This window comes from Scyliorhinus torazame, chromosome 2 (assembly GCF_047496885.1).
Source record: "Scyliorhinus torazame isolate Kashiwa2021f chromosome 2, sScyTor2.1, whole genome shotgun sequence".
Taxonomy (NCBI): Eukaryota; Metazoa; Chordata; class Chondrichthyes; order Carcharhiniformes; family Scyliorhinidae; genus Scyliorhinus; species Scyliorhinus torazame.
The window spans coordinates 309608570-309635208 of NC_092708.1; the positions used below are offsets into that span (position 1 = coordinate 309608570).

The 26639-nt window shown below is 55.6% G+C and overlaps 1 long non-coding RNA gene across 2 annotated transcripts in view; it reads right to left on the minus strand.

Moving 5' to 3' along the window:
• LOC140407890 (uncharacterized) overlaps positions 1-26280 on the minus strand; it is a 70470-nt gene extending 44190 nt beyond the window's left edge. For both annotated transcript variants that reach the window (XR_011939866.1, XR_011939865.1), the window contains exon 1: positions 26085-26280. This is a non-coding gene — a long non-coding RNA (uncharacterized lncRNA). The remainder of the gene's footprint in view (positions 1-26084) is intronic.
• Between the last annotated feature and the right edge of the window lie 359 nt (positions 26281-26639).

A 26639-nucleotide genomic window follows, 5' to 3' on the forward strand; every position in this document is an offset into this window, starting at 1 on the left:
AAAAGAGTACAGAAAGTAAAAATTTGTAGAGGTTACAGAAAGTCCATGTAAAATATGTATAAAATCAGCACATAGAGATGATTGGTGTGTTAAATTTGAGATAACAAGATAATAATAATCTTTATTAGCGTCACAAGTAGGCTTACATTAACAATATAACGAAGTTACTATGAAAATCCCCTCGTCGCCACATTCCAGCATCTGTGCGTTACACAGAGGGAGAATTCAGAATGTCCAATTCACCTAGCAGCACGTATTTCGGGACTTGCGGGAGGAAACCGGAGCACCTGGAGGAAACCCACGCAGACACGGTGGAGAACGTGCAGATTCCGCACAGACAGCGACCCAAGCCGGGAGTTGAATCTGGGTCCCTGGCGCTGTGAAGCAACAGTGTTAACCACTGTGCCACTGTGCTGCACAATTACATTACATGTTCACAATCCATAAAGTCAAGACGACATGACTACACAAATTGACTACAGAACATAAAACTAAGCATACAGAACCAAAGATGGATACACTTTCGAAAATAGGAGCAGAAGGAGGCCATTCGGCCCTTCAATCCTGCTCTGTCATTCAGTATGATCATGGCTGATCATCCAACTAAATAGACTAATCCCGCTTTGCCCGCATATCCTTTGATCCACTTCGCCTCAAGTGCTATATATAACTGCTTCTTGAAAACATACAATGTTTTTGCCTCAACTACTTCAACAAATTCTACAGGCTCACTACTCTCTGAGTGAAGAAATTTCTCCTCATCTCTGTCCGAAATGGTCTACCCTGTATCCTCAGATTGTGACCCCTGGGGCGTCATTCTCCGACCCCCCAGCGGGTCGGAGAATGGCCGTTGGCCGCCGTGAATCCCGCCCCCGCTGGTTGCCGAAGTCTCCGAAGGGAGAAACGTTGGCGGGGCGTTAATGGCGCCGCAGACGTCGGAGAATGTCACGGGTGTGCGCAAGGCAGCCGATTTTGGGCCTGCCGATATTCACCCTTCCGGATGGGCCGAAGTCCCGTCGACGTGATGACCGGTCACGTCGACGTAAATCAAACCTCCTTTTCATCGGCATGAACCTGTGCTCCAGGTTCACGCCGACCAGCGTGGAGGTGAGTGACGGCCTGGGGGGTTGGCCGCTGGGCAGGCGATGGCGTGGCCGCAGTCTGAATGTATGGGGAGAGGTGTGTCTAGGGTTGTGTGTGTGCGTGCGGCCGGGGGGGGGGGGGGGGGGGGGGTGGGTGGTAAGAGTGGGCTGGGCTCCGGGGGAGTGCCGGGAGGAGGGTCCGTGCCGGTGAGGAGGATGGGAGGTCGGTGCCGAGGAGGAGGATGGGGGGTCCGCGCCGGGGAGGAGGATGGGAGGTCCGTGCCAGGGAGGGGGATGGGGGGGGGGGGCCGTGCCGGGGAGGAGGATGGGGGGGTCCGTGCATGGGAGGGGGATGGGGGGGTCCGTGCCGGGGAGGGGAATGGGGGATCCGTGCCGGGGAGGGGGATGGGGGGGGGGGGTTCGTGCCGGGGAGGGGGATCCCTGCCGGGGAGGAGGATGGGGGGGGGGGTTCGTGCCGGGGAGGGGGATGGGGGGGGGTCCGTGCCGGGGAGGGGGTTGTGGGGGGGGGGTCCGTGCCGGGGAGGAGGATGGGGAGGGGGGTCCGTGCCGGGGAGGAGGATGGGGGGAGGGGGTCCGTGCCGGGGAGGGGGATGGGGGGGGTCCGTGCCGGGGAGGAGGATGGGGGGGGTCCGTGCCGGGGAGGAGGATGGGGGGGGTTCCGTGCCGGGGAGGGGGATGGAGGGGTCCGTGCCGGGGAGGAGGATGGGGGGGTTCGTGCTGGGGAGGGGGATGGGAGGGGTCCGTGCCGGGGAGGGGGATGGGGGGGGGGTCCGTGCCGGTGAGGAGGATGGGGAGGGGGGTTTGTGCCGGGGAGAGGGATGGGAGGGGGGTCCGTGCCGGGGAGGTGGATGGGGGGTCCGTGCCGGGGAGGGGGATGGGGGGGGTCCGTGCTGGGGAGGAGGATGGGGAGGGGGGCCGTGCCGGGGAGGAGGATGGGGAGGGGGGTCCGTGCCGGGGAGGGGGATGGGGGGGGGGTCCGTGCTGGGGAGGAGGATGGGGTGGGGGTCCGTGCCGGTGAGGAGGATGGGGGGTCCGTGCCGGGGAGGAGGATGGGAGGTCCGTGCCGGGGAGGGGGATGGGGGGGGGGTGGTCCATGCCGGGGAGGGGGATGGGAGGTCCGTGCCGGGGAGGAGGATGGGAGGGTCCGTGCCGGGGAGGAGGATGGGGGGTCCATGCCGGGGAGGAGGATGGGAGGTCCGTGCCGGGGAGGGGGATGGGGAGGGGGGGTGGGGGGTCCGTGCCGGGGAGGGGGATGGGAGGTCCGTGCCGGGGAGGAGGATGGGAGGGTCCGTGCCGGGGAGGAGGATGGGGGGTCCATGCCGGGGAGGAGGATGGGAGGTCAGTGCCGGGGAGGGGGATGGGGGGGGGGGGGGGTCCGTGCCGGGGAGGGGGATGGGAGGTCCGTGCCGGGGAGGAGGATGGGAGGGTCCGTGCCGGGGAGGGGGATGGGAGGTCCGTGCCGGGGAGGAGGATGGGAGGGTCCGTGCCGGGGAGGAGGATGGGGGGTCCATGCCGGGGAGGAGGATGGTAGGACCGTGCCGGGGAGGGGGATGGTGGGGGGGTCCGTGCCGGGGAGGGGGATGGGAGGTCCGTGCCGGGGAGGAGGATGGGAGGGTCCGTACCGGGGAGGGGGATGGGGGGTCCATGCCGGGGAGGGGGATAGGAGGTCCGTGCCGGGGAGGGGGATGGGGGGGGGGGTCCGTGCCGGTGAGGGGGATGGGAGGTCCGTGCCGGGGAGGAGGATGGGAGGGTCCGTGCCGGGGAGTGGGATGGGGGGGGTCCGTGCCGGGGAGGAGGATGGGGGGTCCGTGCCGGGGAGGGGGATGGGGGGTCCGTGCCGGGAGGAGGTTGGGGGGGTCAAGTGAGTTGCTCCACCTGGCCAGGTGCCAGCCTCCAACAGTTGGACCCATGCGGTCCATGCCACCTGGCTGGGGGGAGGAGGGGATATGGGCAATGATGACATGTCGTCGTTCCCACCCCCTCCCCACCAGGCCGTCATGTTTTCCGATTATCCAGCGATGTTGGCCGCCGTGGCGGCAGCCGCTAATGTCTATGTTGCCCTGGATGAGGAGGAGGAGGAGGAGCGTGCCAGAGAGGCGGCGCAGGCTGCCGCAGAGGGGCAGGCGGGAGCCGCCCAGGCTGAAGGGACACCTGACCGACAGGACGAGGAGGGGGAGGAGGACGTCGCGGCCCCACGGCAACGGAGGCACCCGAGGGCGCCCCGTGTGTACCGGCCCCGGCAGTCATACCAGGACATCACGGACCGGGAATGCAGGAGGAGACTCCGGATGAGGCGGGAAACCGTGGCACACATCTGCCACCTGCTGGCACACCTGTCACCGCGTGGCACTGGCGGGGGACACCCTCTCCCCGTGTCAGTCAAGGTTACGGTGGTCCTGAACTTTTATGCAACGGGGTCATTCCAGGCACCGAGTGGGGACCTGTCCGGCATATCGCAGACATCGATGCATCGGTGCATCCGGGCAGTGACCGACGCCCTATATGCCATGGCGCACCACTACATCCGCTTCCCTGTGGACCGGGCCAGCCAAGATGCCCGGGCCGTGGGCTTCTCTGCCGTGGCTGGGTTCCCCATGGTCCAGGGCGTGATTGATGGGATGCACGTCGCCGTGCGGCCACCTGCAGATAACAGGGCCGTCTTCACCAATAGGAAGGGGACCTATTCGATGAACAGACAGGTGGTCTGTGACCACCGCATGATGATCCTGCACATCTGCGCCCATTACCCAGGCAGTGTACACGACTCATACGTGTTGTTGCGGTCATCCATCCCCGGCATGTACGAGGGACGCCATCCCCGGCTGAGGGGCTGATTGCTGGGCGACAGGGGCTACCCATTGCGATCGTGGCTGATGACGCCTGTACGGAGGCCACGCAATGAGGCGGAGAACCGCTACAATGATGCCCATGTAGCGACAAGGGGAGTGATAGGGAGGTGCTTTGGCGTGCTGAAGATGCGTTTCAGGTGCCTGGATCTCTCTGGGGGCGCCCTCCAGTATCGGTCAGATAGGGTCGGCCGCATCATTGTGGTGTGCTGCGTCCTGCACAACATAGCCCAACAGAGGGGCGATGTGCCGCAGGCAGAGGAGGGCGGAGTGGAGGAGCAGCAGGAAGAGGCGCAGTCCTCCCCAGGTGAGGGGGATGGGGGCAGTGGCCAGGGCAGACGGGCTAGACACAGGCGGGTGGCTGTCCACCGTTACCGGCTGGCCCAGCGGGCACGGGACAGGCTGATAGCCGCCCCCTTCACTGACTAGATGGGCGTGGGAATCGGGTAGTGTGGCCACAGACCGCACACCATGGCAACAGCCGACCACCCACACCCCCCACCCATCCACCCACCCAGCACCCTCACCCCCCTCCCCAACCCCACCCACCCCACCCGCATGCACACCACCCCCCCATTGCTGATCCACCTGTGGCAGAATGGCCGGGCTCACACAGTTGCGGGTGGACGCATGTCTATTGCAGGCCATGGAGGATGATGACAACCCGCCCTGCGATGAGCTCCTGGCTCCACATCGTTGGACTATGTCTGACCCATGGCCACAGTACCACCATCCACCCGAACCATCCCTGCATGCGGCTGTGACACTGCAGCGCACGGTCCCGTCCTCTGCCCGGGGGTTGTTGATGGCGGCCCAGGGGGAAGGGGGCAGACTCACCTGGGGCTGAGGTAAGACCACCCCTCACACACACACTTGCGCTCAACGTACATGACACTCCCGCACGCTTTGGACAGAGCACAAAGGCAGCTTCTGTAGGTGTAACATTGACTTTAATAACCAAAGGAGTTCATGCACGTGCCCTAGCCCCTAAAACTCATCTGTGCCCTGCACCCATGCCAACTTACTCAGTGTCTAATTGTTTGGCCTTACGGGCCCTTTGACTACGTCTACGTGGTTCCCCAGACGGTACAGCAGAGCTGGAGGTGGACTCCTGTGATTCCTGCCCTCTGACACAGGATCCCTTTGGCGGCCGTTTCCTGGGGCGTCCTGTCCTAGATGGGCCATGCTGCGGCCCGGGCGACTGGGATGGCGAGCTGCCAGCCTGTCCTGCCCGTTGCCCACCCGATGCACCTGGGATGGAAGGGGGGGTGTCCGAGGTGTCGCGGTGTTCCGGGACCTCCCCTACAGGGGGAGCCGGGACGGACCACACCACATCCTCCTCCCTCGGGGTGCCCGATGGTCCCCAGGCCTCTACGTGGGTGGGCGATGCGAACGGACTGACCATCCGACGCCCCCACGACATCTGGCGCTGCCAGTCCTGGAGGCCCGTTTTGGTATCGACAGGGGTCTGCAGGTTTGCAGCCATGGAGCCCAGGGGGTTGGCAAACCCTGTCTGTGACAGTGCGACGCCGGCTCGCACATGGCCCCTGGCGCCGATGCCCTCAGCGATGGCCTGCAGAGACTGGGCCATGGCCTGCAGAGACTGGGCCATGGCCTGCAGAGACTGGGCTATGGCCTGCTGAGACTGGGCTATGGCCTGCTGGGACTGGGCAATGGCCTGCTGAGACTGGGCCATGGCCTGCAGAGACTGGGCTATGGCCTGCAGAGACTGGGCTATGGCCTGCTGCGACTGGGCTATGGCCTGCTGAGACTGGGCCATGGCCTGTTGGGACTGGGCTATGGCCTGCTGCGACTGGGCCATGGCCTGCAGAGTCTGGGCTATGGCGTTGAGCGCCTCTGCCATCTGGCGCTGGCACTGGCTCATGGCCTCCTGTGAGAGGGCAGCCGTGTCCTGGGCTACAGACGCCGCCTGCACGGAAAGCCCCAGGCCTCGCAAACCATTCCCTATGTCTGACACCGTCGCACCCATTGCCTCCACCGCGGACGCCACCCGTGCGGTGTCGGCCTGGGTTGCACGCATGACCGGCACCACTCCCATCTCCTGGACGCGGGTGGACTCCTCCACCTGCGACTGCAGCCGCTGCAAGCCGGCCGTCACTCTCTTCGCTCGTCTCCGGGTCGGTGGTTGCATCGGATCTATGGGTAGGTGTGGTAACTCCAGGAACCTGGGATCCATCTGGGCGGCAGATGTTCGCTTGGGCTGGGCTGCCCTCCGACCGCCCGGCCCCTCTGCTGCTTCTACCTCCACCTGCTGTACCGGGACGGCTGTGTTGTGCGCACCAGTGAGTGTACCAGACGCCTCATCACTAAAGTGCCCAACCGAGGTGAGTGTTTCTGCGATGGTGGAGGGTGTTGGTGACAGCAGTGGCGTTGTGTCGTGCGCATCGTCCCACTCTGAGTCCATGGCACTTTGGGGGGGGGGGTTCGTCTCCACCCATCCACTCTGTGTCGCTGTCCGGTATTTCGTCTTCCTGGGTAGTGCTGTCCCGGGTAGGGGTGTCCTGGGCAGTGCTGTCCCGGGTAGGAGTGTCCTGGGTAGTGGTGTCCTGGGTAGTGGTGTCCTGGGTGGTGGTGTCCTGGGTAGTGGTGTCCTGGCTCGGCTGTGACGGGGGCCTGTGGCTGCCCCTCTCATCGCTGGGTGGCACACGCCTGCGTCGCCGCTCCCCCACGTGACGGGGGCGTCGTCTCCCTGTTGCTCCAGGTCTCTCCGTCTCCCATGGTGTGCGAGGGGCATCCTGCGGGCGTCGCATGCCGGAGGGTCCGGGTCTCTCCGTCTCCCGTGGTGTGCGAGGGGCATCCTGCGGGCGTCGCATGCCGGAGGGTCCGGGTCTCTCCATCTACCGTGGTGTGCGAGGGGCATCCTGCGGGCGTCGCATGCCGGAGGGTCCGGGTCTCTCCGTCTCCCGTGGCCTCCGAGGGGCATCCTGCGGGCGGTCTGCATCTGCGGGGATGGGTGCCTCGACGTTTGCTCCTGCGATACACAATGAAGCATGCATGGTTAGACACGCAGGCAGTGATCAGGTGATATGGCGGAGGGGGATTGTGGTAGTGTGTATTGGGGGTCATGTGGGACTGGAAGCCCTAATGTCATTGGCTGACAGATCCCGGGTCCTGGTTGGCCGTTGACCTCTAGCTCCGCCCTGAAGGCGGGAGTATAAGAAGCCGGAGTCTTCCCCCGCAGGCCAGTTTACTATCGAGCTGCGGGGGAACAGACACGCTTAATAAAGCCTCATCGACTTCACTCTATTCGTCTCACGGAGTCTTTGTGCGCTACTATTTATTAAGCGTGCCTAAAAAGGACTATGGAGCTCAGGATCATTCCGGAATGCCTGAGGATCAGCCCCCACGCAGTGAACGCGGCAGCAGCCTTCAAGCACTGGCAGACTTGCTTCGAGGCCTACCTCAGAACGACCACCGGCCGGGTCACAGAAGACCAAAAACTGCAGGTCCTGCACTCGAGGGTGAGCACGGAGATTTTCTCCTTCATCGAAGACTCGGAGGATTTCCAGACGGCGTTCGCAGCACTGAAAAGTCTCTATGTCCGCCCAGTTAACCAAATCTACGCTCGCTACCAGCTCGCGACGAGACGGCAAGCTCCCGGAGAATCGATGGACGAATTCTACGCCGCGCTGCTGATTTTGGGGCGAGCCTGCAGCTGCCCATCGGTGAACGCAAACGAACACACGGACATGTTAATGCGCGATGCTTTTGTGGCAGGTATGCAATCCTCCCAAATCCGCCAAAGACTTCTAGAAAAAGACTCTCAGAGGCACGGGCCCTAGCAGAATCCCTAGACGTGGCCGCGCGTAATACCCGCGCCTACGGCCCCGACCGTGCGGCAACCCATTGGGCCCCATACGTACCCATCGCGGCAAACCCCCTACCCCACCCCCCGGACACCCCACAGGCTTGCGCGGTCCAAACGCCGAGTCGCACCGGGGGCGCCCGCTGTTATTTCTGCGGCAATGCGAAACACCCCCGACAGCGCTGCCCGGCCCGCGCAGCTATCTGCAAAAGCTGCAGGAAAAAGGGCCGTTATGCGGTTGTGTGCCGGTCCCGCGAGGTCGCCGCTGTCCCGGGAGCACAGGGAGCCCTGCAAGCAGTTTACGCGCCCCAACCCCCCCAGCACGCCATGTACGACCCGCAGGCGCAGGCGCTCTGGATCCCGACCACCGTGGTCCCGGGAGAACTGGGAGCTCTGCACGCCGCTTACGCTCCCCAACCCCCCTCCCCGCAGCCATGTATGACCCGCCGCCGGTGCTACCGCTTTGGGTCCCGGCCAACACTCTCCACGGAGAGGAGGGAGTTTTGCGCGTCCCTAACGCCACCCTAACCCCCACCCCGCGCCCCACGCCTGACCCGCCGGCGCCACCTACTTGGGCCCCGACCACCGCTGTCCCCGGTGAGGGAGCTCCGCGCGGTCCTAGCGCTCGCGGTCCTAGCGCTCCCCAGCCCCCCCAGCACACCATGTGCGACCCGCAGACACCGCCATTTTGGGTCCCGGCCACCACGAGGGGAGGAGGGGCGCCGATGTGCGACCCGCAGACGCCGCCATTTTGGGTCCTGGCCACCACGAGGGGAGGAGAGGCGCCGCCATCTTGGACCGCCCCAGACCTGTACGACGCGTGGGGGTGGCCATTTTGTCCTCCTCCACCGCCATCTTGTGACCCCCCCAGCCACGTGCGATGTAATGGGGGTGGCCATTTTGTCCATCCCTGACGCCATCTTGGACGGCAACAACGGACCCCACTCCACTACTACAACCACGTCTCGCTTCAATCACGCTCGATCAAGCTCGGCCCCGGACACTCCAGACGACGACTACAACGGTGCTAATAAACGGCCACGAGACGCCATGCCTAGTCGACTCCGGGAGCACGGAGAGCTTTATACACCCCGACACGGTAAGACGCTGTTCCTTGACCACCTATCCCAGCGCACAAAAGATTTCCCTAGCTGCAGGATCCCACTCCGTACAGATCCAGGGATTCTGCATAGTTACCCTAACGGTGCAGGGGAGGGAGTTCAAAAACTACAAACTAAACGTCCTTCCCCAACTCTGTGCCCCCACCTTGCTGGGATTAGATTTCCAATGCAATCTACAGAGCCTTACGTTCAAATTCGGCGGCCCAATACCCCCACTCACTATCTGCGGCCTCGCAACCCTCAAGGTGCAACCCCCGTCCTTGTTTGCAAACCTCACCCCGGATTGCAAACCCGTCGCCACTAGGAGCAGACGGTACAGCGCCCAGGACCGGACCTTCATTCGGTCCGAAGTCCAGCGGCTACTAAAGGAGGGCATAATCCAGGCCAGCAATATTCCCTGGAGAGCGCAGGTGGTCGTAGTGAAGACAGGGGAGAAACAAAGGATGGTCATTGACTGTAGCCAGACCATCAACAGGTACACACAACTAGACGCGTACCCTCTCCCCCGCATATCCGACATGGTCAACCGGATTGCCCAATATAAAGTCTTCTCCACCGTGGACCTCAAGTCCGCCTACCATCAGCTCCCCATCCGCCCAAGTGACCGCAAGTACACAGCCTTCGAGGCAGACGGGCGATTATACCATTTTCTACGGGTCCCTTTTGGCGTCACAAACGGGGTCTCTGTCTTCCAATGGGAGATGGACCGAATGGTTGATCAACATGGGTTGCGGGCCACGTTCCAGTATCTCGACAATGTAACCATCTGCGGCCACGATCAGCAGGACCACGACGCCAACCTCCAAAAATTCCTCCAGACCGCCAAAGCCTTGAACCTCACGTACAACGAGGACAAGTGCGTTTTTAGCACCGATCGGCTAGCCATTCTGGGCTACGTAGAGCGCAATGGGATAATAGGCCCCGACCCCGAACGTATGCGCCCCCTCATGGAATTTCCCCTCCCGCAATGCCCAAAAGCCCTGAAACGCTGCTTGGGGTTCTTTTCATACTACGCCCAGTGGGTCCCCCAGTACGCAGACAAGGCCCGCCCCCTAATACAGACCACGACCTTCCCTCTGTCGACAGAGGCTTGCCAGGCCTTTAGCCGCATCAAAGCGGATATCGCAAAGGCCACGATGCGCGCCATCGACGAGTCCCTCCCCTTCCAGGTCGAGAGCGACGCCTCCGACGTCGCTCTAGCGGCCACCCTTAACCAAGCGGGCAGACCCGTGGCCTTTTTCTCCCGGACCCCCCACGCCTCAGAAATCCGCCACTCTTCAGTAGAAAAGGAAGCCCAAGCCATAGTGGAAGCTGTGCGACATTGGAGGCATTACCTGGCCGGCAGGAGATTCACTCTCCTCACGGACCAACGGTCGGTAGCCTTCATGTTCGATAATGCACAGCGGGGCAAAATCAAAAACGACAAGATCTTAAGGTGGAGGATCGAGCTCTCCACCTTCAACTATGAGATTTTGTATCGTCCCGGAAAACTGAACGAGCCGTCCGGTGCCCTATCCCGCGGCACATGTGCCAACGCACAAATTAACCGCCTCCAAACCGTCCACGAGGACCTCTGCCACCCTGGGGTCACTCGGTTTTACCACTTCATCAAGTCCCGCAATCTCCCATACTCTTTAGAGGAGGTCCGTACAGTCACAAGGGACTGCCACATCTGCGCGGAATGCAAGCCGCATTTTTTCAGGCCAGATGTTGCGCACCTGATTAAGGCTTCCCACCCCTTTGAACGCCTCAGTCTCGATTTCAAAGGGCCCCTCCCCTCCACCGACCGCAACGCATATTTTCTTAATGTGGTGGACGAAGACTCCCGCTTCCCATTCGCCATTCCCTGTTCTGACATGACCGCGGCCACAGTCATTAAAGCCCTGAACAGCATCTTCACACTGTTCGGTTACCCCGCTTACGTCCACAGCGACAGGGGGTCCTCTTTCATGAGTGACGAGCTGCGCCAGTTCCTGCTCAGCAAGGGCATAGCCTCAAGCAGGACGACCAGCTACAACCCCCGGGGGAACGGGCAAGTAGAGAGGGAGAACGGCACGGTCTGGAAGGCCGTCCTACTGGCCCTACGGTCCAGGGATCTCCCAGTTTCACGGTGGCAGGAGGTCCTCCCGGACGCTCTCCACTCCATCCGGTCGTTATTATGTACGAGCACTAATCAAACGCCTCATGAGCGTCTCCTTGTTTTCCCTAGGAGGTACTCCTCTGGAACGTCGCTGCCAACCTGGCTGGCGGCCCCAGGACCCATCCTGCTCCGAAAGCATGTGCAACACGCACACCCCCCTGACACCATCAACCTAACCCCCCCCTTCCTGCCACCACCGCACCCCGCGACCGCCCCCTTCCCAGGAGGATCGGTTCCCCTCCCCTCAGCACCGACCAAGGATAAAGCCCAAGCTGAAACCGTAAGGCTCCTGGAGGCGACAACACCGGTACAAGCACCACCACCACCGGCGCCGAGGCGATCGACACGGACGACCAGACCACCCGACCGACTCGTGGGGTCGATCTAAAACTAAATATGGACTTTTCACAAGAACATTTTGCTTTTCTTCCCATACCCTCTGTAAATAGTTGCAACAGGACAAAATTGTACAATACTGTATTGCCTTGTGAATGTGTTTTTTCCTCCCAGGACCAGCCCTGTAAACCCTTACCACCATACGAAGCGTCACCCCGCCGGGTTCATTTTTGACAAGGGGTGAATGTGGTAGTATGTATTGGGGGTCATGTGGGACTGGAAGCCCTCATGTCATTGGCTGACAGATCCCAGGTCCTGGTTGGCCGTTGACCTCTAGCTCCGCCCTGAAGGCGGAGTATAAGAAGCCGGAGTCTTCCCCCGCAGGCCAGTTTACTATCGAGCTGCGGGGGAACAGACACGCTTAATAAAGCCTCATCGACTTCACTCTATTCGTCTCACGGAGTCTTTGTGCGCTACAGGGATATAGGGGAGGGGGGATATGGGGACGGGCTGTCGGTGGCTCACTTGCTAGTACGCCCCCGATCTCTGCATCAGCAACCTCCCGGTCCTCAGGTCCGCCAGCCAGTTCCAGGGCCCTTTCCTCGTGTTCGGTCAGTGGCCTCTCATCAGCGGGGCCTCCTCCAGTCCTCACATGCTCCCTGGTGTTGTGTGCGCATTTCTCCTGTGAGGGGGGTGGGGCTGGGGGTGGTGGCAGGGGTAAAAGGCAACAGTGTTGGGCAGGTATATGAATGCATGCCATCGGTTGCGCGTGTATTGCAGAGGTTAAGGTTAGGGCTGGATTCACTTGGGGATATGGGGGATATGGGGGAGGGGGGATATGGGGGAGGGGGGATATGGGGAGGGGGGATATGGGGGAGGGGGATATGGGGGAGGGGGGATATGGGGGAGGGGGGATATGGGGGAGGCTCACCCTGCCTGCTCTGACGAGGTTGTTCACCTTCTTGTGGCACTGGGTGCCTATCCGTGGTGTCAGGGCCACAGTGGTGACGGCCTCTGCCACTTCCCTCCACAGACGCCGGCTGTGGCGTGGGGCAACTCTGCAGCCGTGCCCAGGATACAGGGCCTCCCTCCTCTGCTCCACTGCGTCCAGGAGCGCCTCCACATCCCGTGACTGGAACCTCGGGGCTGAGCGGCGGCCAGCCATCCAGTCGGGTGTTCCGGTCGGGTGTTCCGGTCGGGTGGGGGGGAGCAGCACGGCCTTATGAGCTGTCACGCCATGCGGCGTGTATGACGCTGCACGGCGTGAACCACGTGCGCAAGCGCGGATCCCGTCACGTCGCTGCTAGCCCATTTCGGGCCGGAGACTTTGCAACGATTTTTCCGGCGTGACGCAAGTCAGATTTGCGCCGTTTATTGCGCCGATCGGCGGACTTTGCGCCGATAACGGAGAATTTCGCCCCTGGTTCTGGACATCCCCACCATTGTGAACATCCTTTTGCATCTACGTTTTCTAGTCCTGTTAGAACTCTCGGTTTCTATAATATCCCTCCCAACATTCTTATGAACTCTAGCGAATACAATCCTCACCAACTCAATTTCTTCTCATACATCAGTTCCGCCATTCCAGAAATCTATCCAGTAAACCTTTGCTGCACACCTTCTTTTGCAAGAACATCCTTCCTCGGCTAAGGAGACACAATATTCCAGGTGTGGCCTCACCAAGGCCCTGTATAGTTGCAGCAAGTCATCGCTGCTCCTGTACTCAAATCCTCTCGCAATCAAAACCAGCAATCCATTTTCTGCCTTCTTTACCGCCTGCTGCACCTGCAGGTTACCTTCAGTGACTGGTGCACGAGGATACTCAAGTCTTGTTACACATTCCCCACTCCTAATTTATGACCATTCAGATAATAGTCTGCCTTCTCGTTTTTGCTACCGAAGTGGATAACCTCACTTTTATCCAAATTACACTACATCTGCTATTCATTTGCCCACTCACTCAACTTGTCCAAATCACACTGAAGGATCTCTGCCTCCTCCTCACAGCTCACCTACCCACTCAACTTGGTGTCATCTGCAAATTTGAAGATATTACATTTTGTTCCCTCATCTAAATCATTAATACATATTGTGAATAGCTGGGCTCGCAGCACCGATCCCTGATGTACCCTCACTAGTCACTACCTGCCAATTTGAAAAAGACTCATTAATTCCTACCCTTTGTTTCCTGTCTGCCATGTTCTATCCATCTCAATACACTACCCCTAATCCCATGTGCTTTAATTTTAAATGCTAATCTCTTATGCGAGACTGTGTTAAAAGCCTTCTGAAAGCCCAGATAAATCCAATCTAACGGCTGTCCCTCATCAACTCGACTAGCTACATCCTCGAAGAATTCCAGTAGATTTGTCAAGCATGATTTCCCCTTTATAGATCCATGCTGATCTGTCCAATCCTGCCACTGTTTTCTAAATGCTTTGCTATAAAATCTTTGATAATGGATTCTAAAATTTTCCCCACTACCTGCATGGGGCTTACTTGTCTGTAATTCCTTGTTTTTTCTCTACCTCCCTTTTTAAATAAGAGTTACATTAACTACCCGCCAATCTGCAGGAACTGTTCCAGAGTTTACAGAATCCTGAAAGATGACCACCAATGCATCCATTATTTCTCGAGCCACTTCCATAAGTACCGTGGGATGTCGATTTTCCAGCCCTGGGGGGTTTTCAGCCTTCAACCCTAACACCATTTCTCTACGAATATTGATTTCCGTCAGTTCCTCCCTCTCACTAAACCCTGCGTTCTCCAACATTTCCGGTATTTTATTTGTGTCGTCATTTGTGAATATAGAACTAAAGTATGTATTTAGTTGCTCAGCTATTTCTTTGGCCCCCATCATCCATTTCCCTGTTTCTGACTGTAAGGGACCTACGTTTATCTTCACCAATCTTTTCCTCTTCCTGTACTTAGAGAAACTTTTACAGTCAGTTTTTATGTTCCCTGCTAGCTTCCCCTTCCTAATCAATCTCTTGGTCCTTCTATGCTGAATTCTACACTGCTCCTAATCCTCAGGCCTGTTGTTTTCCTTGGTCAATTTGTATGCTTCTTCCTTGCATTGAATACTATCTCCAATTTCCCTTGTAAGCTATGGATTGGCCACCTTTCCCATTTTACATTTCTACCAGACAGGAATAAACAATTTTTGCAGTCCTCCGTGCTCTCCTTGAATGTTTGCCATTGCCTACCCACGGTTAACTCTTTTAGGGGCTGTTTAGCACAGGGCTAAATCGCTGGCTTTGAAAGCAGACCAAAGGCCAGCAGCACGGTTCGATTCCCGTAACAGCCTCCCCGAACAGGCGCCGGAATGTGGCGACTAGGGGCTTTTCACAGTAACTTCATTTGAAGCCTACTTGTGACAATAAGCAATTTTCATTTCATTTCATTTTCAAGTAACATCCCCCAATTGATCACAGCCAACTAACGCCTCATATCATCGTAGTTTCCTTTACTAAGATTCACTCTGGTCTCAAAAGCAACAGCGTCACTCTCCACCTTGATGAAACATTCTATCATATTTTGGACGTTCATCCCCAAGGAGTGTCGCACAACTAGATTGCAAATTATTCCGTTCTCATGACACAGAATCCAGTCTCGTGTAGCCTGTTCTCATTGGTTCCTCATTGCGAAGGATTTCTTTACTCAGTCGGCCTTTCTAACTCCCCGCTCAGTAATAGGTGTGAGAACCACTGATAAGTTTTAATTGGCAGGGAATATGATGCTCCCGGACTCAGACTGCTCAACCTTGATGCACTTGCTCTGTAATTAGACCATGGAAGTATAACTTTACATGGCTTGGGGCCTTGTGGTATTTAACCCCTGTCAAATGTGAATGTAACTAATAACTGAGATCCCGTCATGAGATGTGTTAAGTGCCCTGTATTGACTACAATTAAACAGAATATAATATTTGGTAAATGGATCATTACATGTAATTAAACTACAAACTAATTATTTGACTTACACTTTTCTACAATATCCAGTTCTGGAGCACAAGTCTTCAGTATTATTGCTAGTGCATTGTCATAGCTTTTGCTGTATCAAATGCCATCAGCTGTTTCTTGATATCACGTGGAGTAAATCAAATTGGCTGAGGACTGCATCAGTGATACTGGGGAATTCAGGAGGAAGCCAAGGTGGATCATCCAGCCAGCCTTTCTGACTGAAGATGGTTGCAAGTGCTTCAGCTTTGCCTTTTGCATCGATGTGCACGGCTTCCCCTTTATTGAGGATGGAGATGTTTGTGGAGCCTCTTCCTCATGTTAGTTGTTTAATTGTCCACCACATTCATGGCTAGATTGGCATGACTGCAGAACTTAGATCTGATTTTAGAAACTAATCCTAGCTCTTTGAGGAAGTAACATGCAAGCTGGATAAAGAGCAACCTATAGAAATGATGTACATGGATTTCCAAAAGGCATTTAATAATGTGCCATATCAAAGGCTACTACACAAGTTAAGAGCGCATAGTTTAGCAGGTAACAGAGAAGCATGGATAAAGGGTTGGTTAGCTAACAAGAAGCAGAGAGTTTGGATAATTGGGTCTCTGTTGGGTTTGGAAACCTGTAATTAGTGGAGTGTTACAGGGATTAGTGTTGAAGTCCATACTTTAAATGTAAACCGGCATCCTGAGAATTTCAGGTTGCAGAGCTCGCCACATGCAGTACAGTAAGACATGGAGGTAGAGTGTGGCAGAGAGCAAAAGATTAAGCACCTGCTCTACTTCAACAGTCAGTAGTGTTACCTTGATAATATGCTGATTACTGGTATCAATGAACAGGGGCACTTACATAACTTCAAGCCCACATTGAAATGTCTTCAGATGGATGGTCTTCGTGTCAGGAAAGATAAGTGTGACTTCTTTCAAACATCCATACAACATTTAGGTCATGTGACCGACAGCAAGGGTTCACACAAGACACCTAAGAAGATGATGGTTATTATACAAGGCTCCATGACCAATGAATGTAACACAGTCATTCTTTGGGTTAATTAACGACTGTGGAAAATCCGTTCCAAATCTAGCAGTCCTACTTATACTGTTACATTCCTTGTTATCGGTAAAACAAGCATGACAATGGACATCAGAGTGCGAAAAGAAATATCAGTCAGCCAAAGAAGTACCGAAGAAGTATAAAGTGTTGGTACAATTCAACCTGAAGTTACCATTATAACATGCCTGTGAAGTCTCACCAAACGGAGTTGAGGCGGTTATATCGCATGTGGTTTTTGATTTCTTTCCATTAATTAGGTACAAACATACATGCACATTGTATGATTCTGTGGAAGGGGAAGAAAGACCAGTCGCTTTTACGTCATATATCTAAACACAAACTACACTCAGTTGTAGAAGGAGGCACTGAGTATTATTATTGGTGTGAGAAAATTTCACCAGTATCTGTCTGGTCATCATTTCACATTGCTGATGGATCACAGGGCATAAACAGCAATTTTTGGGCCACATAAAGCTATTCCTTTGTTGGCTGCAAGCAGACCTCAACGATGGCCTTTAATATTATCTACACATTCCTCTGAGATCAAATACCATCAGTCAGAGAGCCATGCTAATGCATTGTCACGTTTGCCTTTGCCTGCTGGTCAGATACCACTCAGTAGTGGCCATGGGCGGGATTCTCCGACCCCCCCCCCCCCCCGGCCGGGTCGGAGAATCCCCGGGGAGGGCAGCGTGGATCCCGCCCCGCCACCCCAGCACCGGCTGCCATATTCTCCAGCGCCGGTTTTCAGGTGGGGGCGGGATTCACGCCACGCCGGTCGGGGGCCGTTGGCAGCGGGCCCCCCCGGCAATTCTCCGGGCCCCGATGGGCCGAGCGGCCACCCGTTTTTAGCCGGTCCCGCCGGCGTGGATTGGACATGGTCCCACACGGCGGGACCTGGCAGGTAAGTTGGCTGGTGCGGTCCTTGGGGGGGGCGCAGGGGCATTCGACCCCGGCGGAGGCCCCCACGGTGGCCTGGCCCGCGATCGTGGCCCACCGATCTACAGGCGGGCCTGAGAAGTGGGGGCACTTCCTCCTTCTGCGCGGGCCCCTGCAGGGCTCTGCCATGGCCGGCGCGGAGAAGACCCCTCTCTGCACATGCGCCAGAATACACCGGCTGGTCTGCACATGCGCGGAACCACGCCGGCGGGTCTGTCCATGCGCTAACTCACGCAGTCCCTTCAATGCCGGCTGGCGCGTCACCAACCACTCCGGCGCCGGCCTAGCCCCCGGATGTGTGGAGAATTCCGCCGGAGTGGTTTGCGCCATTTTTGACGCCGGCGTCGGGCCATCGTGCCGATCGCGGAGAATCCCGCCCAAAATCTTCTATTTTTCACAGATCCAAAGATATTCCAGAAATAGCAGGAACGCATACTGAATTAAGGCTGTATAGTTCCAGAAGGTGACAGTACAAGTCAGATGCCTGTTGTACAGGATGAGGGTAATAATTCCACCAAACTTATAATTGTTTGATTACCCTTGTCACATGAAGGACACCGCGATATAGTTTGAATAAACAAACGTGGCTACTTTTGGTAGCCAGGAACCGATGCTCAGATAGAAGAAAAAGCAGAACTGTGCCAGTCATGTGCGCGGCTAAGGAATGCACCGGCATTGTCCCCATTGCATGTAAGTGGACTAAAATTTCTTGCCAATGTCTACACATTGACTTTGATACGCGGGGCACACATTCAGGAGATTGTCATAGACGCACACTGTGGCTTGAGGTGATCCAAATAAAGTCAGCCAACATAAAACGAACCATCAAGAAGCTCGATAAGATTTTTGCCAGATTTGGGAAACCGTAACGTACCATGAGTACAATGCTACACAATCACGGATCAGGAGCTCAAGGACTTTTTAAAGATGAGTGATATCCATGTGGTAGTATGCATTAGGGGTCATGTGGGACTGTGAAGCCATGATGTCATTGGCTGACAGATTCCGGGTCCTGGTTGGACGTTGACCTCTAGCTCCGCCCTGAAGGCGGAGTATAAGTACCTGGAGTCCTCCCCCGCAGACAGTCTACTACCGAACTGCGGGGGAAACAGTCACGCTTAATAAAGCCTCATCGACTTCACTCTATTCGTCTCTCGGAGTCTTTGTGCGCTACAATTTATTAAGCATGACTAAAAAGGACTATGGCGCTCAGGATCATCCCGGAATGCCTGAGGATCAGCCCCCACGCAGTGAACGCGGCAGCAGCTTTCAAGCACTGGCAGACTTGTTTTGAGGCCTACCTCAGAACGGCCACCGGCCAGGTCACAGAAGACCAAAAACTACAGGTCCTGCACTCGAGGTTAAGCACGGAGATTTTCTCTTTCATCGAAGACGCAGAGGATTTCCTGACGGCGTTCGCAGCACTAAAAAGTCTCTATGTCCGCCCAGTAAACCAGATCTACGCTCGCTATCAACTCGCAACGAGACGGCAAAGTCCCGGAGAATCGATAGATGAATCCTACGCCGCGCTACTAATTTTGGGACGAGCCTGCAGCTGCCCATCGGTGAACGCAAATGAACACACGGACATGCTAATGCGCGATGCTTTTGTGGCAGGTATGAACTCCTCCCAAATCCGCCAAAGACTTCTAGAAAAAGAGTCGCTAGGACTCTCAGAGGCACGGGCCCTAGTAGCCTCCCTAGACGTGGCTGCGCGAAATACACGCGCCTACGGCCCCGACCGCGCGGCAGCCCATTGGGCTCCGTACGTACCCGTCGCGACAAACCCACCCCCCCCCGGACACCCCACAGGCTTGCGCGGTCTAAACACCAAGTCGCACCGGGAGCGCCCGCTGCTATTTCTGCGGCCAGGCGAAACACCCCCGGCAGCGCTGCCCGGCCCGCGCAGCGATCTGCAAGAGCTGCGGGGAAAAGGGCCATTTCGCGGTTGTGTGCCGGTCCCGCGAGGTCGCCGCTGTCCCGGGAGAACAGGGAGCCCTGCACGCCGCTTACGCTCCCCAACCCGCCCCCTGCGCCTCATGTACGACCCGCAGGTGCAGCCACTCTGGGTCCCGACCACCGCGGTCCCGGGAGAACATGGAGCCCTGCACGCCGCTTACGCTCCCCAACCCCCCCCCCGCGCCCCACGTATGACCCGCCGGCGCTACCAATTTGTGTCCCGACCACCGCTGTCCCCAGAGATGAGGGAGCCCCGCGCGTTCCTAAGGCTCCCCAACCCCCCCCCAGCGCCCCATGTGCGACCCGCAGGCGCAGCCATTTTGGGTCCCGGCCACCACGAGGGGAGTTAGGGCGCCGCCATCTTGGACCACCCCAGACCTGTACGACACCTGGGGGCGGCCATTTTGTCCACCCCCGCCGCCATCTTGTGACCCCCCAGCCATGTGCGATGCATGGGGGCAGCCATTTTGTTCAACCCCGACGCCATCTTGGACGGCAACAATGGACCCCAGTGTCGACGGCTCCACGGGGTTCGAAGGAGACACTCAACTACTACAACCACGTCTCGCTTCAATAACGCCGGACCAAGCTCGGCCCCGGACACTCCAGACGGCGACGACAACGGTGCTGATAAACGGGCACGAGACACCATGCCTAGTCGACTCCGGGAGCACGGAGAGCTTTATCCACCCCGACACGGTAAGACGCTGTTCTTTGACCACCCATCCCAGCGCACAAAAGATTTCCCTAGCTGCAGGATCCCACTCCGTACAGATCAAAGGCTTCTGCATAGTTACCCTAACGGTGCAGGGGAGGGAGTTCAAAAACTACAGGCTCTACGTCCTTCCCCAACTCTGCGCCCCCACATTACTGGGATTAGACTTCCAGTGCAATCTACAGAGCCTTACCTTCAAATTCGGTGGCCCAATACCCCCACTCACTATCTGCGGCCTCGCAACCCTCAAGGTGCAACCCCCGTCCTTGTTTGCAAACCTCACCCCGGATTGCAAACCCGTCGCCACTAGGAGCAGACGGTACAGCGCCCAGGACCGGACCTTCATTCGGTCCGAAGTCCAGCGGCTACTAAAGGAAGGCATAATCCAGGCCAGCAATAGTCCCTGGAGAGCACAGGTGCTAGTAGTAAAGACAGGGGAGAAGCAAAGGATGGTCATAGATTATAGCCAGACCATCAACAGGTACACACAACTAGACGCGTACCCTCTCCCCCGCATATCCGACATGGTCAATCGGATTGCCCAATATAAAGTCTTCTCCACCGTGGACCTCAAGTCCGCCTACCATCAGCTCCCCATCCGCCCAAGTGACCGCAAGTACACAGCCTTCGAGGCAGACGGGGGATTATACCATTTCCTAAGGGTCCCATTTGGCGTCACAAACGGGGTCTCGGTCTTCCAACGAGAGATGGACCGAATGATTGATCAACACGGGTTGCGGGCCACGTTCCCGTATCTCGACAATGTAACCATCTACGGCCACGATCAGCAGGACCACGACACCAACCTCCAAAAATTCCTCCAGACCGCTAAAGCCTTGAACCTCACGTACAACGAGGACAAGTGCGTTTTTAGCACCAACCGGCTAGCCATCCTGGGCTACGTAGTGCGCAATGGGATAATAGGCCCCGACCCCGAATGTATGCGCGCCCTCATGGAATTTCCCCTCCCGCACTGCTCAAAAGCCCTGAAACGCTGCCTGGGTTTTTTTTCATACTACGCCCAGTGGGCCCCCCAGTACGCAGACAAGGCCCGCCCCCTAATACAGACCACGACCTTCCCTCTGTCGACAGAGGCTTGCCAGGCCTTCAGCCGCATCAAAGCGGATATCGCAAAGGCCACGATGCGCGCCATCGATGAGTCCCTCCCCTTCCAGGTCGAGAGCGACGCCTCCAACGTAGCTCTAGCGGCCACCCTTAACCAAGCGGGCAGACCCGTGGCCTTTTTCTCCCGAACCCTCCACGCTTCAGAAATCCGCCACTCCTCAGTGGAAAAGGAAGCCCAAGCCATAGTGGAAGCTGTGCGACATTGGAGGCATTACCTGGCCGGCAGGAGATTCACTCTCCTCACGGACCAACGGTCGGTAGCCTTCATGTTCGATAATGCACAGAGGGGCAAAATCAAAAACGACAAGATCTTAAGGTGGAGGATCGAGCTCTCCACCTTCAACTACGAGATCTTGTATCGTCCCGGAAAGCTGAACGAGCCGTCCGATGCCCTATCCCGCGGCACATGCGCCAACGCACAAATTAACCGCCTCCAAACCCGCCACGAGGACCTCTGCCACCCGGGGGTCACTCGGTTTTACCACTTCATCAAGTCCCGCAACCTCCCATACTCCTTAGAGGAGGTCCGTACAGTCACAAGGAACTGCCACATCTGCGCAGAGTGCAAACCGCATTTTTTCAGGCCAGATGGTGCGCACCTGATTAAGGCTTCCCGCCTTTTTGAACGCGTTAGTCTGGATTTCAAAGGACCCCTCCCCTCCACCGACCGCAACATATACTTCCTTAATGTGGGGGACGAGTACTCCCGCTTCCCATTCGCCATCCCCTGTTCTGACATTACCGCGGCCACAGTCATTAAAGCCCTGAACACCATATTCACACAGTTCGGTTGCCCCGCATACGTCCACAGCGACAGGGGGTCCTCTTTCATGAGTGACGAGCTGCGCCAGTTCCTGCTCAGCAACGGGATAGCCTCGAGCAGGACGACCAGCTACAACCCCCGGGGGAACGGGCAAGTAGAGAGGGAGAACGGCACGGTCTGGAAGACCGTCCTACTGGCCCTACGGTCCAGGGACCTCCCAGTTTCACGGTGGCAGGAGGTCCTTCCGGACGCCCTCCACTCCATCCGGTCACTACTGTGTACTAGCACTAACCAAACGCCTCATGAGCGCCTCCTTGTCTTCCCCAGGAAGTCCTCCTCTGGAACGTCGCTGCCGACCTGGTTGGCGGCCCCAGGACCCATCTTGCTCCGAAAGCATGTGCGGGCGCACAAGTCGGACCCGTTGGTCGAAAGGGTTCACCTCCTTCACGCGAACCCGCAGTACGCTTACGTGGAGTACCCCGACGGCCGACAGGACACGGTCTCTCTGCGAGATCTGGCGCCCGCCGGCAACACACACACCCCCCTGACACCAATCATCCAACCCCCCCCCTTCCTGCCACCGCCGCACCCCGCGACCGCCCCCTTCCCAGGAGGATCAGTCCTCCTCCCAGGCCCGACCAGGGATGAAGCCCAAGCTGAAACCGTAAGGCTCCCGGAGAAGACAACACCGAAACAAGCACCACCACCACCACCAGGGCCGAGGCGATCGACATGGACGACCAGACCGCCCGACCGACTCGTGGCGTCGATCTAACAGTACAATGTGGACTTTTAACGAGAACATTTTGTCTTTTCCTGACGATTACTGTAAATAGTTTGAAACAAAAAAAAAACCTTGTACATACTGTTATACCATGTGAAAGTTTTGCTCCCAGGACCAGCCTTGTAAACCCTTACCACCATGCGAAGCATCACCCCGCCGGGTTCATTTTTAACAAGGGGTGAATGTGGTAGTATGCATTAGGGGTCATGTGGGACTGTGAAGCCATGATGTCATTGGCTGACAGATCCCGGGTCCTGGCTGTACGTTGACTTCTAGCTCCGCCCTGAAGGCGGACTATAAGTACCTGGAGTCCTCCCCCGCAGGCAGTCTACTACCGAACTGCGGGGGAAATAGTCACGCTTAATAAAGCCTCATCGACTTCACTCTATTCGTCTATCGGAGTCTTTGTGCGCTACAATCCAACACATAAAACTTTACCACCCATCCATGAATAGTTTAGCTGAAAGGTTTGTTCAGTCCTTGAAGCATGCATTGAAAGCCACCAAGGACCAAGGTTCATTACATCACCCCCGAAACAGCTTCTTGGTGACATATCACAACACAACACTTGTGACGACTAGTGTTTCTCAGCTTTACTAATCCTGAAGAGGAAGTTGAGAACTACATTTGATCTACTCTCATCGTCGGAGACATCCGAGATATTAGAGCAAAATCGGCAGTTGCAAATCTTGAGAAGAGAAGAGAATTTGAGAAGACGCTTGTATAAACAAGGAGAGCAAGTTTTGGCACGCAGTGATACTACCAGCAAGAAGTGGGTTTCTACAACTGTATTGGCTCAAGCTGGCCCTGTCTTCTATACAGTACAAACTGAAGATGAGCTAATGTGGAGACGACACGCAGATCAGTTGTTATCTACACACATCAATGTACCAGCACCGTGTATGCCAGAACTACCTCAGGATGAACCTTCATCCATACTACCAGATCACGTGGCTGCGACTTCTGGTCAATTCATTGAAGCAGAGATTGCAAACAAACCACTGATGCTACGAGTCTTCCTTTGACACAAGAGTCTTCAATTACTTCCAGGGTAGAGGCATCCGCTGAAGAACCTGAAAGCACCTCTAAGGTCAGGAATAACCAAATCCCTGAAGTGTGCAGGCAACCAGTGTGGAAAAGGTGCCCACCAGATCGTCTTTCCTATTAACTGTATTATTACTGTGTAATTAATTGTTGCCTGCCCTTGTATATATCAGAGGCCATTAGCAGACTGAAACGTAGGATGGAGATATCCGTCCCCATTCTCAATGATGTTGTAACTCTGGCAATTTCTGCTGCATTTGCACTCGGAGCTGCACACCATCACTTGATGCATTACCCTTGGTCGTGCCAAGCATCGTTGTGGGTTTGGCTCCTCGTCATCAACATTTGTAACTTCCTGGGGCCCCATTGGCTCTTGTTTCTCAGGGCAATGGTCTTCCCTGAGCTGTGCCGATCAGGGACGGAACCTTTGCCTCCTCATTCTAATCAGAAGGAAATTGCCTGTAGCCTGCGTTCTCACCTGCTGCTTGTATCTGTGAAAGGACACAATTGAGCAATGGAAGTTCCCATTGAATGGCCTCCCTCCATATGCAAGGCAGGAATGCAGTCTCTATACTTGACTTGCCCTCAGTCCGCAGCTGGCACACGAATGCCACCCCTTGCAGGATAATATTATCCTGGAGGATGACAGGTGACTGCACATTCAAAATGAGGGTTTTAACTCAGGTCAAAAGGCCCAATTCCGAGGATCCACTGTCAGGCTTCTGGTTGTTGCCCTCCAGTGGCCTTGGCAATAACTATTGATAACCAATCCTTGCACTTATGTCATGACTGCAAGTATGACGCTTTGAATGCTATAACCAGTGCACTGGGAACATTGAGGCTTGCAGGGTCCATGGTGCTTGTGTTCAGCAGACATGTCCGTATTTGACCCCACATCCATTCGGACATGCTTCCATAAGGATCTTCTGCTAATTCAGACCATATGCAGCACGGCACCTTAACGTCATGCTCTCGCCTGAATGTGCACCATTAGGAAAGGAGCCAAGCTCTTTCATTGTGCATTAAACCCCCGAGTCCAGCACTCAGTTGAGCTAATCTCTCCATGGCTTAAGCTGGGCATTTATAGGTTGCCCCTTCAGTCGGCAAAAAAATGCTGTGCTAAATTGCTCCTCTCCGATCAATTGTTTTCTCGCTTGTTTCTCAAACCGTGTCATTGTAAATTGAGATTGAAAATGGTGCAGTTGATTTTCATCTGGGAGACCAGCATTCAACCTCCCCCCATCACCCACTAAGTTCCTCCCATCCTCATCCATGCACATAGCATCCTAATTCCCATTCGTTCTGACAATATCCAGCCTTCTCTGTCACCCCATCATTGTCCATGTGGATATTCCTGTTCTGCCCCGAACCTTGTGATATTGATGTCTTCCCCATTTCCTTTGTTGACCTGACTCCTCTTCTCAAGGTCACATTCACCCTGACTTTTCAGGACAACCCCCCTCTCCCACACACCCACCATGAGACCATTAAATACTTCACAAGGTAAATAACATCAAAAGAAGAAACAGTATAACTGCAGAGCCGTAACTAAGGAAACAGAGAGAGAGAGACAGCTGACATCAAACACTGCAGCAAGTTGTAGATTTAGTCTCCCGAAAGAAGTAGCCATTTTCCGCCTTCCCTGAACATGAAGCCTAGTTCCCAGATGTGGCCACATTAACCTGGTTGTAGTAATTACTTGCAGGATTTAGCTCATAGACTTACTCAATGTTGGATGGTTACTTGAGAAAAGGGGTGTCTCCGGGTTCAGGCAAATGTAGGTTTGGGGACCAAGGGATAGTTTTATTGTAAATTTGTATGTATAGTCATCAGGGTACTTAAGTGTCATAGCATATTATAGTCCATCTCATCTTGTGTGATTTTGTCTTTCTTTCAAATCAATAAATATTCTTTATTAATTGTTCACACAACAACTGGACTGTTCCTCACTGGGTTGTACACCATTCCTCACATTAAACCAAAAAATATATACACCACTATGACAGTGCTCCAAGTGACCCTTCTGCGTTTTGCGATACCCTCACATTTAACATCAGCATGGTTCGTAACACCTACCATGCCCACCCTTGACACAGCTTGTGACGCAGCCATACGATATCTCGCAGTAACATTATTAAAGGAAGCAGAAAGCAGAACCTACTGACCTCCAAGTCATTGTTGAACTGAAGTTCGCCAGCTGTGTACCACTTACATACAGTCGGGAAACAGACCATTCTAATTATCCACTAGCGAGCCATTCAATTTGGGAGCAGAATATAATTTGGCGAGTTGTCCTTTTAATGAGTATTCATGAGATGCAAATTAATACAAACATGGTTTGCGACACAGATCAACGGGAAACCCGACTCACCTTTAACCCACCACAGTCAGAACATAATTCCAAACTAGTTTTCCACAGGCGGGAAACTGACTTTTTCCATCACACCAAATTTAATGCCTCCACCCACCACGACTCCTGCAACTGAAAGAAGTGGAAAATTCTTCCCAGAGAGGTGAGAAATTCCAGAGCATGGGGTCACGGCACTGAAGGCATGGCCCACCAATGGCTAAGCAGTGAAGATCAGGAACTCAGAAAAGGCCAGGATTGATGATTGGCTAAGGTACACAGAGTACAGAAGATTAGATATTTGCAAGTCTACAAACCATTTACAAACAGTATCTCCCTGGCATTGTATCTTCTGTTCTATTTTAAAAGATCAATTTTATTTTTGATTGAAGATCAGTTTGATACTTATAAAAATCATACAATCCCTACAGTGCAGCAGGCAGATGGACTGTATTTTGGACTATAATATTCAGTCCATCGAGTTTTTACCGACCCTCTGAAAGAGCCCACGATCTAGGCCCAATCCCTTGCCCTATCCCTGTAATCCCAACTAAACTTTGGACACGAAGGGGCAATTTA